General features: G+C 34.6%; 1 long non-coding RNA gene across 5 annotated transcripts in view; it reads left to right on the forward strand.

Moving 5' to 3' along the window:
• LOC129059346 (uncharacterized) overlaps positions 1 to 15992 on the forward strand; it is an 83466-nt gene that overhangs the window by 39780 nt on the left and 27694 nt on the right. For all 5 annotated transcript variants that reach the window (XR_008525162.2, XR_010139928.1, XR_008525160.1 and 2 more), the window contains 2 exons: positions 13018 to 13208; positions 15433 to 15533. This is a non-coding gene — a long non-coding RNA (uncharacterized LOC129059346). The remainder of the gene's footprint in view (positions 1 to 13017; positions 13209 to 15432; positions 15534 to 15992) is intronic.

The raw sequence follows: 15992 nt of genomic DNA on the forward strand, positions 1-15992 counted from the left end.
GGGGACTTCTCCTCATCAGGACTGTCTGGGCTCCCTGGAGCCTGCAGGCTAGAACAGCTGAGTTTGACCTAACCACAGAAATGGCAGCTGCCTCTCCCCCTGGGAACTCCTCTTCCTCAGGCAGTCTCCAGCCTGTTGCATTGGCTGGCTGGAATTCCAAGCCAGTGGCTCTTAACTTGTGAGATGCCTTAGAAGTGGGGAAGTGGGGCCCACTGTACAGTGGTGCTTGGCTCCCTGGATTCAGCCCCCTTCCTAAGGGAGTGTACAGATGCATCTCCTGCCTTGCCAGGATTCCCGGAGCCAGAGTGTGTAAAACTCCTGGGTCTCTGTGAAGAGACTGTGCACAGCTCTGTGTAATCAATCCAAGGCCCTGATTGCATGGTCTCATGTGTGGATCTCCTGATCCATGGTTTGCAAAGATCTGTGGGAGAAGCATGGTTTCCTGGGCAGGGTTGCACAATCACTCAGGGATTTCTGTGGCTGGGGGTGGAGGTTCCTTCAGCTCTGTGCCACTCCTGGGTGGGCTGTTGCACAAGCCTGCTTTTCTTTGTTCTCTGTGGGTTGAGTTGTCTACCTAGTCAGTCTCAATGTTAGAACCTGGATATTTCAGTTGAAAGTTTTGAATTCACTGCCATTTTCATTCCCCTCCATGAGAGCCATGAACTGCAGCTGCTTCTTATTGGCCATGGTAAATTAGAATGGCAAGTTGGAGAGAGCTAATACCCATAGTATGCTGTCTTCAAGAGACCCATCTCATGTGTAAAGATACACATAGGCTCTAACTGGTCATCTTGGCCTTTCCTATGCTGTTACTTTTTACTTCCTTTAAATAAATAGTATTTTTTATTCATTTACATGCTGATAGTCATTTGGATTTTTCCAATTTTTGGCTAAGATGAAAAAACCCATGTATAATTTTAAGACATATGCTTTCACTTCTTTTAGTAAATATCTATCAGTAAAAATGCTTCATCATAAAATAAGTATATGTTCATCTTTACAAAACTATGTCTAATTGTTTTCCAAAGTGGTTGGATTATTTTACGTTTCCACTAATAATATATGAGAGGGAGCTCATATATTATTGGATTATTTTACATTTCCACTAATAATAATTCTGGAAGCTCTACATCCCCATCAGCACTGAGTATGTTCAGCCTTTTCCATTTATCTAGTCTTCTGGATGTGTAGTGGTAGTGGTATTTCATTGAGGTTTTAATTTTCATTTACCTGATCGCTATTAAAATCAAGTGTATTTTTTATGTGCATATTGGCTATTCTTGAAATATATTCTTTTTTGAAGTATCCGTTCAAATTGTTTTTCTGTTTTTAATAGGGTTATTTGTCTTATTATATTCTGAGTTTTAAAAATATTCCAGATAGAAGCTTTGACATACGTATGAGTTTTTTTTCATTGTTTGTCTCTTCTTATTCTCAAAGCAGTCTTTTGAAAAACAGAAGATTTCAATTTTATGAAGTATAATTTGTTAATCGTTTTCTATGTATATGATCAATTTATCTGTGATAGGCACATTTATGTCTTCCTTTTGAAACTATGCCTTTTTAATTTTTTTGCACTGGTGATACAATCCTGAATAAAAGTGATGAACGGAAGAACTTTGCTTTGCTTCCATTCTTAGAGAAAAAGTTTTCAGTCTTTTATCATTAAATTATGTTAGCTGTGGGATTTTTAGAGATACTTTTTATTAAGTTGAGAATATTTCCTTTAATCAATATTTTGATATAATTTTTTTAATCAAAAGAGGTTTCAAATTTTTTGAAATGTTTGTTCTATATCTACTGAATGATTATATAAAATTCCCACATTCTTATGTTAATGGCATGAATTACACATCAACTTTGCATTCCTGGGATAAATAAATTTCACTTTTTCAGGTTTCATTTTCTTGATGTTGTTGAATGTGGTTTCTAAATACTGTATTAAGAATATTGCTTCTCAATTATAAGAATATTATTAATATTCTTATTAGTAATGTTCTTCTTAATAGTAAGAATATTACTTCTTAATACCATGTTTGTGATAGTCAGAATAATGGCTCCTCCAAATATGTCCACATCCTAATCCACTTTATCTGTGACTACATCACGTGGAAAAAGGAACTTCAAAGATGTGTTTCAAGTTAAAAACCATGAGCTGGGGATTATTCTGCATTATCAGAGTGAAGCCAATCTAATGACAAGAGTCTTTAAAAGTAGATAAGCTTTCCTGGTGGTGGTCAGGGAGATATGTCAACAGAAGCAAGGTCAGAGAGACGTGGTGTTGCTGGCTTTAAAGATGGAGGAAAACAGCTATAAACCAATACATGTGGGTGGCCTCTAGAGACAGGAAAAGGCAAGGAAATGGATACTGTACTAGAACACCAAGAAAGGAATGCAGCCCTGCCAATCCTTGATTTTATTCCAGTGTGTCAGATTTCTGACCTACAGACCTATACGATAATAAATCTGTGTTAAGCTACTAAGTTTGTGGAAATTTGTTCCAGTAACAGCAACAACAAAAAACTAATACAATGTTCATGAAAGATATTTGTTGGTAGGTTTCTTGTAGTTTTCTTCTTATTTATTATCAAGGTAATACTGGCCTTAAAAAATGAGCTAAAAAGTGTTCTGTCCTGTTAAATTTTATAAAAAGATTTGTGTTATTTTGCGTTACTTCTTCCAGAGATGTTCAACAGATTTCACCAATGAAGCTATCTTAACTTGTACCTTTCTTTGTGAGCAGGTTCTAAATTAAAATTTGAATTATTTAATGATTACAGAGCATTTCACAGTTTCTAAATTGTCTGTTTTTACATTTCATATATTTGTTTATTTTAGTTAAAACTTTGAATTAATTAAAATAATATTCCCTTAGGATTTTTTTAATGTCTGTAGGATCTATAGTAGTACTCCCTCATTTATTCTTAAAACTATTAATTTGCATCCTCTCATTTTTACTTGACCATTACAGCTAGAAGTTAATCAATTCATCTACATTTTCAAATTAGCAGCTGTTAGATTTTTTATTTATTTTCTTGTTTGCCAGATTTTTATGTTACCTATTTCTGCTCAGATTTTTATTATATTCTTTCTTCTATATACTTTGGATTTAACTTGCTTACTTGTTTCTTAAAATAAAACTTAGACCATTGATTTAGCCCTTTTCTAATATAAGTATTTACAGCTATGAATTTTTTTTTACTCACTCTTTTATCTCCTCTTTCAAAATTCTGATGATTTAATTTTATTTTCCTTCAGTTAAAATGATTTGGGTTTTCTTCTTTGACTCATGGAGTATTTAGAAGTGTGATGATTAATTTCCAAATACTTGCCAATTTTCCAGACATTGCTTTTTCCCTCATATTGTTGTGTTTTATTTCTAATTTAGTTTTATTATAGTCAAAGAACATACTCTGTAAAATGTCAATACTTTAAAATTCATTGGGAATTGTATTATGACCCAAAAAATGGTATAACTGTGACATTTTTCATGTGCATTTGAACAGACTGTATTAGGCAGTAAAGGAATGTGGTATTTAAAAATATGAATTACATCAAGTGTGTCAGTAGTGTTCAAATGTTCTGTATATTTACTGATTTTATGTTTACTTGAAATTACTGGAAGAAGAATGTTGAAATGTCTAAATGTAATTGGAAAATCTACTTTTCTTTGAAGTTTGTCTGTTTTGCTTCACTACTTGAGCAGCTCTGTTATTAAATACTTGGGATTATTATGTCTCTTTGATGAATTGAACTTTTTTATATTGTGGCTGTCCCTTTTTTCTTTTGCTAATATTTCTTCTTATGAGGTTTACTTTCTCAAATATTACTATAGACATTTCGACTTTCTTATAATCGATGATTGCATGATATAAGTTTTTCCATTCTTTGGCATTAAAACTCTTGGTCACTTTATAAATAAGTGGAAAGAGAAATTAATTAATGGGTACAAATAATAGATTTTCATAGAAGAAATAAGATCTAGTGTTCAATAGAGCAGTAGGGTGACTATACAATAATCAATTGTATTTCAAAATAGCTAGAGGAGAATAATTAGAATGTTTGCAGCATAGAGAAAAGAAAATATTTAAGATGGTGGGTATCCCAATTACATTGACTTAATTTTTACAAATTATGTGAATGTATTAAATTGTCATGTGAATCCTGAAAATATGTACATTTATTATGTATTAATAAAAAATTTTACCTGATATACAGATAGCATGTATTTGCTTACAGACAATATACAGTTGGTAACTTTTTATTAGTCTAGCTAGTGATCTATCTTATTAATCTTTTCAAAAAACCAATTCCTGAATTCACTGATCTTTGAATGTTTTTTTGTGTCATGATTTCTTTCAGTTCAACTCTGATTTTGGTTATTTCTTGTCTTCTGCTAGCTTTGAGGTTGATTTGTTCTTGGTTCTCTAATTCTTTCAGTTGTAATGTTAGGTTGTTAATTTGAGATCATTCTAAATTTTCAATATGGGTGTTTAGTGCTATGAATTTCTCTCTTAATACTGCCTTAGCTGTGTCCAGAGATTCTGGTTTGTTGTATCTTTGTTCTCATTAGTTTCAAAGAACTTCTTGATTTATGCCTTAATTTCATTATTTACCCAAAAGTCATTCAGGAGAATGTTGTTTAATTTTCATGTATTTGAATTGTTTTGAACAATTTTCTTAATCTTGACTTCTATTTGTATTGCGCTTTGGTCTGAAAGTGTGTTTGGTATGATTTCCGTTCTTTTGCCTTTGCTGAGGATTGTTTTATGTCCAATCACGTGGTCAACTTTAGAGTATATGCCATATGGCAATGAGAAGAATGTATATTCTGTTTTTCAATAGAGAGTTCTGTAGATGTCTATTGGATCCATTAGGTGCAATGTTGAGTTCAGGTCCTGAATATCTTTGTTAATTTTCTGCCTCATTGATCTGTCCAATACTGTAAGTGGAGTGTTGAAGTCTCTTACTATTATTGAGTGGGAGTCTATATCTCTTTGTAGGTCTCTAAGAACTTGGTTGAGAATCTAGGTGCTTCAGTGTTATGTGCATATACATTTAGGACAGTTAGGTCTTCTTGTTGAATTGAACCCTTTACCATTATGTAATGCCCTTCTTTGTCTTTTTTGATCTTTGTTGGTTTAAAGTCTGTTTCATCTAATATGAGCATTGCAACCCTGCTTTTTTCTGTTTTTAATTTGCTTGGTAGATTTTCCCCTACCCCCTTATTTTGAGCCTATGTGTGTCATTTCATGTGAGATGAGTCTCTTGGAGACAGGATACCATTAGGCCCTAGTTTTTTATATACCTTGCCACTCTGTGTGTTTTAAGTGGGGGCATTTAGCCTGTTTACATTCAAGGTTTTTATTGATATATGTGGATTTGATAGTATTTCTTCCCAGAAAATGGGTTTTTATTCTCTATCGTATTATCAGTCTGCAAATTTTTCAAACTTTTATGCTCTGCTTTCTGTTGAACACTTTACCGCTTAGTAATTTCTTCTGCCAGATATCCTAAATCATCTCTGAAGTTCAAAGTTTCACAGATCTCTAGGATGGAGGTAAAATGCTGCCAGTTTTTCTTTTTGCATAGCAAGAATCACTTTTACTCCAGTTCCCAAGAAGTTCCTCATTTCCATCTGAGCCCACCTCAGCCTGGACTTCATTATCCATACCACTATCAGCATTTTGATCAGAGCCATTCAACAAGTCTCTAGGAAGTTCCAAACTTTCTCACATATTCCTGTCTTATTTTGAGCCCTCCAAACTGTTCCAACCTCTGCCTGTTACCCAGTTCCAAAGTTGCTTCCATATTTTCAGGAATCTTTATAGTAGCACCAAACTCCTGGTACCAATTTACTGTATTAGTGGATTCTCACACTGCTAGGAAGAAATACCTGAGACTGGGTAATTTATAAAGAAAAGGGATTTAATTGACTCACAATTCTGCATTGCTGGGGAGGCCTCAGGAAACTTAACAATCATGGCAGAAGGTGAAGGAGAAGCAGGCACCTTCTTCACAGGGTGGCAGAATGGAGTGAGTACAAGCAGAGGAAATGCCAGACACTTATCAAACCACTAGATCTCGTAAGACTCACTCATTATCATGAAAGCAGCATAAGAGAAACTGCCCCCATGATCCAGTTACCTCCACCTGGTCCTGCTCTTGACACATAGGGATTATGGGGATTACAATTCAAAGTGAGATTTGGGTGGGTACATAGAGGCAAACCATATCGATTTGCTTATCTTAAAAGGATCTCATTTCTCCTTTGCTTAGAAAACTTAGTTTGGCTGGATATGAAATTTTTGGTTGAAAAATTTTTTCTTTAAGGGTGTTGAATATAGGCCCCCAATCTCTTCTTGTATGTAGGGTTTTAGCTAAGAGGTCCACTGTTAGTCTGATGATATTCTCTTTGTAGGTGACCCACTCTTTTTCTCTAGCTGCCTTTAACATTCTTTCTTTTATTTCAACCTTGGAAAATCTGATGATTACGTGTATTGGGGTTATCTTTTTGTGCAGAATCTTCCAAGAATTCTCGGTGTTTCCTGAATTTGACTGTTGGTCTCTCTAAAAACGTTGAGGAAGTTTTCATGGATAAGATCCTGAAATATGTTTTCCAAGTTGTTTGCTTTCTCCTCCTCCCTTTCAGGGATGCCAATAATTCATAGATTTGATCTCGTCACATAATCCCATACTTCTTGGAGGTTTTGTTCGTTTCTTTTTATTTTTTTTCTTTATTTTTGTCTGACTGTCTTATTTCAGAGAGTTAGTCTTTAAGTTCTGAGATTCTTTCCTCAGCTTGGCTTATTCTTCTCTTAATACTGCTAATTGCATTCTGAAATTCTTATATGGTGTTACTCAGCTCTGTCAGACCCATTCAGTTTTCATATGTATATATGTATATATAATATATATTTATATATTCAGTTTCATATGTTATATATAATATATACAATAATATATAAATAATATATAAAATACATATATTTCATATATGTCATATATATGTATATATATATACACACACACATATACACATACCAGCTATTTTATCCTTCAGTTCTTGTATTTCATTATTGTGATTCTTATTTTCCTTGGATTGGGTTTTGCCATCCTCCTGAATCTTGATGATTTTGTTTCTATCCATAGTCTCAATTCTATTTCTGTCATTCCAGCCAGTACAGTCTGGTTACAAACTCTTGTTGGAGGACTGGTGTGGTCTTTTGGAGGACATACAACATTCTGGCCATTTGAGTTACTGGAGTTCTTGCATTGGTTCTTACTCATCTCTGTTTGTAGGTGTTCCTTTAACTGCAGTGTAGATTGAGTACAGTCAATAGACTTCTTTTTTTGATATATTCACTGGGCTGAGGCTTTATGGACGGTTTTTATTTGAAGCGGACTTCTTGTCTCTGGTATTAGAGGTGGGTATATTAGTGAAGCATTTTGGTGTTGAAAGTTTAGGGTGTGATTCAGTAGGTGGTACTTAGGATTATTGGTCAGTTGGTAGACTGTTGCTCAGTTGTGTAGCTCCCTTGTCTTTCCTCACAGTGGCTGTTGTGTTCCCTCTCAATGCTCTGAAAGTGTGAATTCCTCTCCCACTAAAGTGCTGGCATAGATTGTGACTTGGCAATCCTGGGCTGTCCACTGCAGCTCTCAGGCAATCTCAGGGTTTATATTCCTTCCCCAACTTGGAGGCAGCAGAGTAAGGGACCTTAGTAAGTGCTTGTGGCCAAGTGTATTTTGCTTGTCTCCTGGGGGCTCCACCCCAGAGAGATGTAGATCAGCAATTGCTCAGTGCAGTCAGCCCAGGATGGAAAGTCTGAGCTGTGGGCCCAAGCTAGGGGTTCCCTATATGGTGACAGGCAGTGGGAGTTGTGTGAGACCCATCAAAAATTGAGTGACCTCCTTTCCTTGGGTCTACTGAAGCTTGTTGGAGGTGTAGATAATGCATTTAGGGTCTTTGCTCCTTCATTAGTCTGAGAGTAGTAAGGGTAGATCCACCGGATAGGCAGAGGCAGAGAGGCTTTCATTTGCCTCTGGAGGCTCTGTCCAGGGAGTTGCTGAGTTGGTGCTGGCTTGTTAGCTCTGGTGGGGGGCTGGCCAGAGGCCCAGGTCTGAAGGACCTGCCTGGTGAGAAGATAATGGACACCCACATAGCAGTCTGGCCAGTTTTCTGTAGGGCTGCTTCGGTATGTTGGGGTCCCAGTCCAGTCACTAGTCACTTCAGGTTTTCCAGTACCTGGAGGTCAAATTTTGATTTGTTCTATTTTTATCTTCCATTCCTCCTCATTATCATCAGGTTTTCCTTTAAATGTTTCAGAATATTTATAAAAGCTCTTTCAAAGTTCTTGTCTACTAATTTCATCTTCCCTTCCATTTCTGAATCTGTTTCTATTTATTGATTTTTCTTATGTTTATGTGTCACATATTTCTACTTCTTGTAATATATAGCACTTTTTATGGGAAGCAGGGCATTATAATAGTATGTTGTTGAATATCTGAATTTTGTATTTTTCTTTTAAAGAGTGTTGGATTTTGTTTTGGTGGACTATTAAGTTATTGTGGGTAAGCTTGATCCTTTTGTAGCTTATGTATAAACTTTATTAGAGTGGACCTAAATTAGCCTTTACCTTTAAACAAGCTTTAATATAGGGGCTGGTATATGTCTATAATTATGCTGCACACAGTGGTTAGGGTGTTCAAAAAAGTGTCTCTATTCTTCCTAGTTGAAACTCAAACATTTCCCAGACCAATGTGAGTCCTGGAAATTATTCAGCTTTTTAACTCTTTGCCTCATAAAGTTCCACCCTATGCATATGTATCTTAGTATTCAGCAACATATTTAAGGGAATGCCTATGTGTATTTTTGGAACTTCTTTTCTTAGTAGCATCCTTTTTCTGTGCTCTGTCTTGAAAACTCCAGGTATCTCAGCCTTTCTAAACTCCATCTGTCTTTTCAAACCAGTGAGGTGATGGTGTTCTGCTTGGCTTTCTTCCCCTACTCCATGGTCTAGAAAATGTACCGGGTAGAAATCTAAAATGACCAAGGTCTCATTTTTTCCCTCTTCTCTCAGATATTACAGTATTCTACTGTCTAATGCCCAATGTATAAACTCAACTTTTAAATATTTTTTTTTCAGTTTTTTAGCATTTTTTTAAATGGTGGGAGGGTAAGTTGTTATTTCATGTCCAGGGACCAACATCCGTTTTTAGAAAACAGATTGTTTCTAAGCTCCGTTTGAAGTTTTATGGTCAAAAATGATTTATGTTTTCTTGAAAAACTTAAATTATGTCATGTTCTGTTTTTATATATTAAGCTGGAATTTTGCTTCCTATAACTTTTTCACAGATTACAGTTATATCTTAAATCTGTAGGCTTCAGCTACATTGCATAGGTCTGTTTCTTTCTTTCTTTCTTATTTTTTTTCACATGACAGCTGTTTGAAATTTGAAGACAGAAAGTGCTTTTTTTTTTCCCCGAGAAACGGTTTTCTGAATCTTTCATAATCTTGGATACTTTTTGGATATTGTCAGATTCAAAATATTTTTTCTAAAATATATTTCCTATAAATAATAAAAGCATTCCAGATGTGGTCTGATGAAATCATGCATATGGGATTGATCTTGTGTTATCAAATGATTAATAACTTTTATTTAAATATTGTTACTAGCACACTACCATAGAATCTATATAACTTCAACAAAATGCCACTTTTAAACTCTTTTTTTATTACAAAATATAGGGTTATAGAATCACAGAATTTGAGGGAGAGAAAACTATTGAGAACAGTTTGTGCAACTATGCCATTCTACTGAGAAATCTTTTTTTTTGAGACAGAGTCTCACTCTGTCGTCCAGACTGGAGTGCAGTAGCGCAATCTTGGCTCACTGCAACCTTCACCTCCGTGGTTCAAGCACTTCCCCTGCCTTGGCCTCCCAAGTAGCTGGGATTACAGGCGCATGCCACCGCACCTGGCTAATTTTTTTTTGTATTTTTGGTAGAGACGGGGTTTCACCATGTTTGCCAGATTGGTCTCAAACTCCTGACCTCAGGCAATCCGCCCGCCTCGGCCTCCCAAAGTGCTAGGATTACAGGCATGAGCCACCACGCCCGGCCTCTACTGAGAAATCTTTATGGCCTCCCTGTCACTTTCAGCAGAGCCCAAAGTCTCAATGGTGCAAACACAGCCTTGTCTACTTTTCTTCATTCATTACTCATCTTTGGCTCTATGATTTTTTGCTTCAGTAATCTGTTTTGTATTTCATAAATAGATTTCTTTCAGGGTGTTTTTTCCATGCTATTTTCTTGCCTAGAATGTCCTTTCCAACATGATTTCTTACCTAAAATTACATATCCTTTAAGAATCTTTACAGATACTGATTCATCCAGGAAGACTTTCTTCTTTTTAAAGCACTAAGGATGAGTTAGCTGCTCCTTCTCTTTCACCCATAATTTTTTTAATAACTCTGTCATTGCATTTAGTACATTTTACCATAATATCCAATGTACTTGTCTATCTGGAATACTGAGGATCTTGACTAGTATTATTTATCATTTTATCACTAGTGTTTAGTAAAACATCTGGGACATAGCATAAGTGAAATAAATGGCTATTAAGAAGAAAATGAGTTTTACAAATTGGAAAGTTGAGTTCTGAGAAACTAATTGACTTGTCTAAGGACACAGAGCTAAATCATCATAATCAAGTCATAGAACTGAAATTCTACATGTTTTTGAAATCATAGTTTAATTTTCAAAATTTTAGTTTTTGCATCTTAAATAGAGAAAACTCATGCCAGGCAACATAGTTTCCTAGAAAGTAGTGTTAGGCAAATATTTATGTTTTAAGACTTTCCTGGGGAGTGTAGTCTTTGAGATGTGGGGGAGAGGGAAAAGGGAGTGAGGCAGGAAGTAAAGAAAACGAATATGAGGGGGTGTGTTACTGAGTTAGCTATCACTTGACATAAAGTATAATGACTGTTTAATTTGGTAAGACTATTGCTGGGGAGACTGCATGATCTACTGGTCTTATGACAGTCCTTCTGGAGAGAGGATGGGAGACAATTTATGTGCCAGATTTGTCTCTTACTGGTCTGAGATTGGTTCCACAAAGATTGTCTCTCTAAGCTTATAGATTGAATATGCATGACTGTCAACTGGGTTCCAGGGCATCTCTAAATGTCAGGGAGGACTTATTTCAATCTGCTTCAATAGTACCATCTTCACGTGAAAAATATCTCACAACTTTCTTATATAGTTCTTATTTGTTTTATGAAATTTTTACATAACAGGATCGGCTCTTTGCTAAAGTTGAGTGTGCATTTTGACTTTTTTTCCTCTCAAGCATTTTGAGCACTAGAGTGGAGAAAAGGAAGTAAACAAAAAAATGGCAAGTATGATGCGTAATGAATTAAAGTTATTTTCTCCAAACTTTCCCCTAATTTTCTAAATGATAGATACCAAATAGAAGAGCCTTTTTTGGGCAATAGTGTTGTTCCTAGAGATCCCTAAGAGCTTTGGTAGTCATTTTAATTCATCATTTTTAGAAGTTCTAAACTGTTTTTTGTTTTTGAATTTGATAATTGTCATTTACCAATTTCTCCTACCCTAAGAGGTAGTATATAAAACATGTTCTATAGTAGACTATTGCATGGACAGAAAACAAAATAACACGTAAAAACATGCTTAGTCAAGGCTTTTTGATTCCCTTATCAACTCTTCAGAGATAAGTATGGTTAAAAGTTTGGTACATATTCTTCCAATTTTTATGCAACTTATGTGCAAACTTACACCTAGAGAAACTTTTCTATATTCCCTGCTCTGTACCTAGTCTCTTAAGCTAGCTAGCTTTCTTTTCTCTTTCTTTTTTCCCTTCCTTCCTTCCTTCCTTCCTTCCTTCCTTCCTTCCTTCCTTCCTTCCTTCCTTCCTTCCTTCCCTCCCTCCCTCCCTCCCTCCCTCCCTCTTTCCCTCCCTCCCTCCCTCCCTCTTTCCCTCCCTCCCTCCCTCCCTCCCTCCTTCCCTTCTTTCCTGTTCTTCCTTGCTTCCTTTTTCTTTCTGTCTTTCCTTCTTTTCTTCTTGTAATTACACACATTACTGTGATGATTATTCTATCTGCATAACAACTTTGGGTAAATTTGTGTGTAAACACTAAAAGTGGAATTGTTAGTTCAAAGGGAAGGCAAGATAGGTATTGCAAAATATATTGTACCATTGGACCCTCCTTAAATGGTTGAGAATGCCCGGTCTCTTCCTCATTCAAATGAGTGTTAAGTATTTTAATCTTTGCCAATCTGATGCATAAAAAAATCATTGTTCTGGTTTGTATTTATTTGATTATTAGGATTCAAGATCTAATTATTTGTTTATTGGTCAAGTCTGTGAATTGCTTTTTGCAAGTCTTTTCATGTTTGTTTGTAAAATTTGTAAATTATTTTTATTCTTTTTTATTTACAAAGATAAGTCTGTTTATTTTAGTATTAATTTGCAGATGTTTTTGCTATTTTGCATAGTAACCTATTTCAAATGGATTGAAAAAAATTTTTCCATTACTTTAAAATTTGCTTATAGTCTTTTATAATTTGGTTTATGGGATTATTTGTTATGAAACATTTAAATGACTAAGTGCTCAAATGTATTGATCTTTTCTCTTTATAGTTTCTGTGTTCATATTATTATTATAAAGATCTTTTTCATTTTAAAATTATAAAATATTTTTGTTTTTACATTTTAATCTTCAAGTTGTCTTGATTTTACTTTTGAGCATAACAAGAGGTTGTGTAATACCTTAAAAGACATAGTGACTCCAATTTCTGCACACAAAACATATTAGGTAGTCTACCTATTACTCATAGATTTAAAAGGTAATCTGTATTATATGTTGGAGGTTCATGAGTCTTTGGGATCTCATCTTGTCTACTGATATATACTCTTATGTGCTATTATTATATAATTTTATTATCGTGAATTCGTAGTATATTCATACATTTGCTTAGTCATTTGTCTGTTTTAGGTACCATGTGAAGGCCTGGGCATATGACATGAAACAAGAAAGATAAGGCCCTTGCTTACATAGAACTTGGTGAAGAATCTAGACCATAACAAGCACACAGAGAAAACGTATCACAAATTGTGCTAAAGTTCTGTAAAAGGATTAAGATGGAGTGTCACAAGACTGAATTAGACAGAGTGCCCTTGAAAGAGGTCAGTTGATAAGCAGTCTTTATTTCTTATGCAAACTGAATTCCCCTTTATCACATAACAGAACATATTTACAGGTTCTAGGGATGAGGCCATGAACCTTTCCAGGGGCTCATTATTCTGCCACCTGCAAGAGGAGAGAGAACTGTAGTGCTGTGTGTGAGAGGAAACCTGGGATGAGCTGGGATGGAAGCTATGGTCTTTTTTATTATGGCAAAGAGTTTAGATTTAAGTGAAAAGCAGCCATGGGGGGTTTTAACAGGGCCATACTATGATTTGATGTAAATTTTCAAATGTCTATTTTTAACACTGTTTAATTTTCAATACAATAATTTACTCTTAGATGTTAACTCTAGAACAGAAAAGCTAAAAGTTTTTCAAAAAAAACAAAAAAACAAGGAATTTTGATTGAACCATGCTGAATTTATTGAACTATTTTATTAAGCGGTCTCTTTAATATTTAGTCTTTTGATTGTACAGGATTTATACTTCCATTTATTCATTTGTGTTTCTAAATGTATGCTTTTTAAAAATACTCTTTACCTTGGAATTGTATATTTCATGTGAGATTTAACCTTAGATATTATGTAAAATTGAAAAATATTTTAATGTTGTATCACTGATTATTTTTAGTTAAATTAAGTGCTCTTGATTTTGTATATTTTTAAAAAATCTAGTAACCTAGTAAAATTCGCTTATTCTAAGAATTTTCACTCAATACTTTTAGGCTTTCCAGGTAGACAATTTTCATATAATCTTAATTCTTTCATTTTATATTTACATGTTCAACTTAAATTGCACTGACAAAGTCTTACAGTATAGAAGTGATAAGTGTAGGTATTGATTAGTAATGAATGCTTACTTTATTAAGTGACTTACTTTAGCATGTATCATTTTTGTCCATTAGTGTGTAATGCAATGAATTACATCATTATATTTCCTCAGTATTAAACTATTTTTTATTTCTGGAAGCAATGAATACTACTTTTCTCTTGGTACAATATTCTTTTACTTCTGCCAGACTTTATGGCTAATATTTACCTTTATGATATTAATAAAGTATCTATATGCATAAGTGATGTTTATCTATTGTAATTTTTATGCTTTGTTCATTGAATATTAAAGATACAGCAGGTTTATGAATAATGTTTGAAAGATCTCATGTTTTTCTGTGCTCTGAAGCAAAATTAAAAACTTGACCCTTTGCTAAAATTTATGAATCTCATGCCTTTGTTATGGGTCTATTCAGGATTTGGAAATATTTTGTGAAGTTGGTCATTTGTATTTTCCAATAAAATAATTGTATTGGCCAGGCACAGTGGCTCACAGCTGTAATCCCAGTGCTTTGGGAGGCCAAGACAGAAGGATCACTTGAGGTCAGGAGCTCGAGACCAGCCTGGGCAACATAACAAGCCTCTATCTCTACAAAATTAAAAAAAAAAAATTAGCTAAGCATGGTGGCATGCAGTTGTAGTCCCAGCTATTTGGGAGGTTGAAATAGGAAAATTGCTTGAGCCCAAGAGTTTGAGGCTATAGAAAGCTATGATAGTGGCACTACATTCGAGCCTGGGTGAAAGGGTGAGACCCTGTCTCTAAAATAATAATAATAATTATTATTATATTTATAAATTTATTGGTATAAAGTTATACTTTATTCCTGTATGACACTTTGACCTCAAATTTTGGCCTTTAATCTGTGTCTCCATGGTTAATTTTTTTTAATCTTGTTTCTTTATTCTTGGGAATATCTGCAAGAAGTTTTTATTTTAATACTATTTTGAAAAAGGAAGCTTACTTTAATAAATTATGCTTATTTAGAGTATTAATTTCTATTTTACTTTTATTGCTTCTACTATCTAACTTTCTCTAAGAGAAGACTGACTACCAGTACATGTGGATGCATAGTTTCTTGATAAAATTGATGACTCACTCTACTGAAAAACAAATAAAAAAAAAATCTGAGTTCATTATGCATTTCACTCCTTAGATAGAATATTTTAAAATTTTAGCACTTATATTTCTAAATCCTTTTGATTCTTCTTTGATTCATTTATCATAGTATCTTGCTTTTGATTTATGGATGCCATATGGTCTCAATTTCCATGGAGAATACTAACTCTCTTCTTTCTTGTATTAACTCTGTTTCATTAGAAAAATGACATTTACTGCCTTTGAGCTTCTTTTCAGAATACTGAGTATGTTCCTGTGTCACCTTATTTTCCAATAGTGCCAATTTTTAGAATGGAGGGTGTAGATCCATCCTTTGCAACTGGTGAGGACCTCTTCCGAAAGGCACTGAGCCAAGAGTCTATACAGCCATGCCAACAGGTAAATATGCTTACCTTCTTCTCTGGGTTACAAAGTCAATTCACATTGCTGCAGGCATATCTTTTGACCATGACAACACTTTGTGTTTTTTTTGTTTTGTTTTTGCTTATTTTTATTTTCTTTACTAGGGAAACCGTACACACTCATACTAAAAAGGCATTCTTTTCTTGTCTGTGGTGGAATTGTCCAAGTTGTTTGGCTTGATCTCCAGGGTCGACTTTCTAAACCAACAAGTTTTTAATCCTCTGATGGCAGAATATTAGGAGTGTCTGTTTCTGGCCTGGATTTTAGTTACCGAGCTGATAAGTATATAGGGAAAGAATTACCGTAGAAATTAAAATTTCCAGGGATTTTATTGCGGTGCTGAGTCATTTATCCTTTTGTGTTTTGGGGCTGAAAGTTAGCTGGAGAACTATTTATCTTTTCTCTCTCTTCTAATGCCAGTAATCAAAGTCTACT

Source organism: Pongo abelii, chromosome 4 (genome assembly GCF_028885655.2).
Source record: "Pongo abelii isolate AG06213 chromosome 4, NHGRI_mPonAbe1-v2.0_pri, whole genome shotgun sequence".
In the NCBI taxonomy this organism is placed as follows: domain Eukaryota; kingdom Metazoa; phylum Chordata; class Mammalia; order Primates; family Hominidae; genus Pongo; species Pongo abelii.